The 3,913-nt window shown below is 46.7% G+C and overlaps 1 protein-coding gene across 2 annotated transcripts in view; it reads left to right on the plus strand.

Annotated features, from left to right (window-relative positions):
• Window positions 1-3,913, plus strand: part of Atg7 (autophagy related 7) — a 219,590-nt gene that overhangs the window by 10,864 nt on the left and 204,813 nt on the right. The window lies entirely within an intron of this gene.

The raw sequence follows: 3,913 nt of genomic DNA on the forward strand, positions 1-3,913 counted from the left end.
TCTCTCTCTCTCTCTCTCTCTCTCTCTCTCTCTCTCTCTCTCTCTCTCTCTCTCTGTGTGTGTGTGTGTGTGTGTGTGTGTGTGTGCTTTTGGAGACATGGATTCTCTGTGTAGTCCTGGAATTCACTCAAGATCAGGCTGTCCTTGAACTCAGAGCGTCCATCTGCCTCTTGAAGTGCTGGGATTAAAGGAGTGCGCCACCACCTCACTGCCTCGTGGCTTGGTCTTAACATAGGAGATTTTCTTTCCCATATTTATTCAGATTTAGCCCACACATATACTGATCATGATAGTGTTTTTACAAAGGTACATGAAACCCAGGTCATGCTCTAGAATCTTCTGGCTCCCTGGAAGGCTTCCTTATGCCCTTTCTTCATCATCTACTTACCCCTACCTCGGAGTTGGCTTAAACCTAAAACATCTTGTTGATGGGGTTTTCTGCTGTAGAACAAACCTGTATGTCTAAGTATTAAAATGGGTCTTCTTAGGGTTATCTTTTGCAAAAACACTACCAGAAGACTCTCTTTATCCTTCTCTTAGAAACTCCATTTATATTCCCCCCACCCTACCCACCATGTGTGTGTGTGCGCACACACGTTCAGTGTCCCAAACAGAACTAGCATTTCAGTACACTCAGCTTTCTGTTCTGGTTTTATCCGAGCAGAGCCATGTTCCCACCATGCCCAGTGTGTCTTCTGACTCCCTCAGTTTGCAGCAGAGCCTCAGTTGGAATTCTGACACTGACCCCTTGGACAATTGTCACCGAGTCCTGGTCATCCATTCTGCAGAATGTTTTTTCAGTTTGGGTTTATTTGCTGTTTATACCTAGGGTAGCAATGTTCTCATGCATTTGACATGACAGCACAAAATGCCTGTCTGCTGGCCTTAACTTTGACATCCTCAACAGCTTTGTGTGTGTGTGTGTGTGTGAGCTCCGAGTGTACCAAGTGCAGACCATAGCACTGGGCCATACCCCAGCATAAGGTGGTGTCTTACTGACCTGGTTTTATCGCTATGGTCACTTTCTTCCTTGTCATTCACTGTTATTTTGTAGAGAGCTGTGCTGAGACTGAAGGGAGGCCCTGCATGTCCCTCTGTAGGAACACTTTCAGAAGGACTTCCTTTTTTCTGCTTGTGTGTAGTAAGGGGCACCTGCTTCTGGACTCTGAGGTCCTAGTCTTCGTCAGTAGGACAGTAGGTCATAGACCTTTGTGTCAGTCTGTAGGTTCCCAGGTGTTCCTTAGGCTTGCCGCACTGCCCATTTTAATAAGCTTCCAGGACCATAGTCTGTCTTCCCAGACATAGAGGCTCTGACTCTTGTGTCTCTTGAGGGAGATTCCCAGAAGGGAATCTAGGATTCATCCCAGTGACATCTGTGTTTTACATTATTATTTATCTGTGCGCGCGTGCACGCACACATATGCACGTGCGCCTGTGTGTGTGTGCATGTGCACGTCATGGCACTCATGTGGAGGTTAGAGAACAGTTACAGGAGTTGGTTCTCTCCTCTGACCATGTGGTCTTAGGGATCCCGCTAAGGTTTGGTGGCAATTGTTTATCCACTGACACTGAGAGCCATTTTACAAAGGACTACCAGTGAGGGTTGGGGGCCAGCATGAACCATGATCTGTACTGTGGGAATTTACAGTTGAGTGGATGGAGGCGGATGGGCAAGACATGGCACCAAATGCCGAGAGCTAGCTCAGAGACAGCAGTGCCGGCCTGTTGCTGCTGAGCCAGAAGCAGAAGAGGGCAGATGGTGTGAGGATTGTTGGGAAGGTTTTCAAGCACAGGAAAGCCCCAAGCTGGCTTCAGGATGCTAGGTAGTCAGTGACACCTGTGACACTCTGGGCTGAGCATTTCCAGGTTTTTGGTCTTTTATTCAAGAATAAAATAAACCTCATAGAGATGGCAAGAAGACACTATTCAAATGGAAGTGAATTAGGTTAGAGTGTTCTGCAAGAGAACATCAAGCCACATGAAGAAAGATACTCAGGGCCCCAAGTTACTGCCTGGGCTTTCTGTATGGGTTCTAAAGAAGGGGCTGTTGCTAAGGTGTTTTAGATTTTGGATAGTTCCTTATATTGATAGATTAGATCATATAATACTTTTTCTGCTGCACACGTCACTTCCCTGTATCTGATTTTAGTTATGTGCATTTCCAGTCTGCATAGGTATAAGATGGTGGATAGGAGGTTGTCCCTAAAAATTCACCTGAGGATGCAGTTTTGCCTTATTATACTATAAAACTGGGTCTTATACCTGGACACAGAGATTGGGATTAACTGGAATCTGTCTGAATTTGACCATTGTCAAAGGAACATTCAATTGTTGGGAGAGGAGTAGTGTGTGTGAGTAGGCCAGTATAGGTGGGGGTCCTAGGTTGCTACTAGGTTGCTACCAGGTTACCAGGTACATTGTTCAGAGAGGTTTGTGTATGTGTGCATAGTATAGGCAGGTAAATGTCTCAGGCTCCTAGGTGCATAGTTAGAAGAGGCAGGTGGAGTCCCAGTTTGCTAAACTATTCCCTATGCTTGCTTGTCTCCGTAGCTAAGTGTTGGGGAGCAGAAGGAGCAGGCCTCTGTTGGGGAGAGCTTTGATGCAGCTGCTGAAAGTGGTCATTAGGGAGCAGTAGGCAGCTTGCCTTTCTTGAGCATCACGTTTGAGCTTCAGGGAGGCAGAGTCATGAGCTGAGAGTGCAGGAGTTGACAGACAGTGGCAGGGACCAGGAGAAAGTGTGAAGGAAATCCCCAAGATGTGGATGTGTGGCAGTGAGGTATGATGCCGTGCTTCTGAGGACCTGGAACCCTGTAGATTCAGTCTTTCTAAGGTGGTACCAAGTCCCAATAACTTTTAAATGTGCTTCCTCTAGTGCTGAGAACTGGGTGAATGTTCTTCATAAACTGTATTTATCTGATCATAAAGATACATTTACGGGGAGCTGGGCTTGGTGACATATGCCTGTACTCCCAGCACTGAGAAGATCAAGGCGGGGGTTGTGAGTTCAGAGGACTGCCTGGTCTTCATAGAAAGATCACAGCCAGCCTTTGCTATATACTGAACCCTGTCACACTCTCTGCTCTGCATGCCCAGTATTACAAGGTCACATCCTGGACCAACTGACTGTGGCCTTCTGTGGAGGCCCAACAGCAAGTATTTCCTTCCACCTTGTCCGACAGTTTTAGCTTGTTCAAAGTTGTTTTTGTTTGTTTGTATAGCTCTATTCTGGCGGCTGAAATTTCAGTCTCTCTAATGCATAAAAACAAAATAAACAAGATTTTTCAACTTTTTTCTAATTGTGTGGTGTGTGTATATGTGGCTGCGGAGGCCGGAGGAAGGACACGGGGTTTCCTGCTCTCTCACCCTTCTCTCCTTGCCGTGGGGTCTCCCTTTAACATGGAGTCCACGGTTTTGCTGACTGGCCTGCCATGGGCTTCTAGCGTCTACTTGTCTGCCATCTAGAGCTGGGGTGACAGCTGTGTGTGACCACACTCAGGTTTTTAGGTGGAATCTGGAGGTCCCAACTCAGCAAGTGTTCCCACCACTGAGCCCTTTCTCCAACCCCTGGTTTTGACATTTTTAAAGGGATTGTAGCAAGGGAGAATAATATATGACAGAAACTATTTGTGGTTTGCATTTTCTAGAATATTTACTTCCTAGCTGCTTTCAGGAACAGCTTTTGGGCCCCCTGTATGGCTGGTGCAGCATCCTCTGAGCAACATCATTTGACAAATGATCCTCAAAGCGACACTCGGATGCTTCCACTAGTGGGAGGCATGAGCAGCCCATTTCCTGTCTGGACTGCTCAGGCAATATTAGTCATTTTGGGTTGCTTTTGGAAATTGCCTTACAGTGTGTCATCTGCGCATGGACCTTGAGTGATGTCTTACAGTGTGTCATCTGCGCATGGACC

This window comes from Microtus ochrogaster, unplaced genomic scaffold (assembly GCF_000317375.1).
Source record: "Microtus ochrogaster isolate Prairie Vole_2 unplaced genomic scaffold, MicOch1.0 UNK1, whole genome shotgun sequence".
Classification (NCBI taxonomy): domain Eukaryota; kingdom Metazoa; phylum Chordata; class Mammalia; order Rodentia; family Cricetidae; genus Microtus; species Microtus ochrogaster.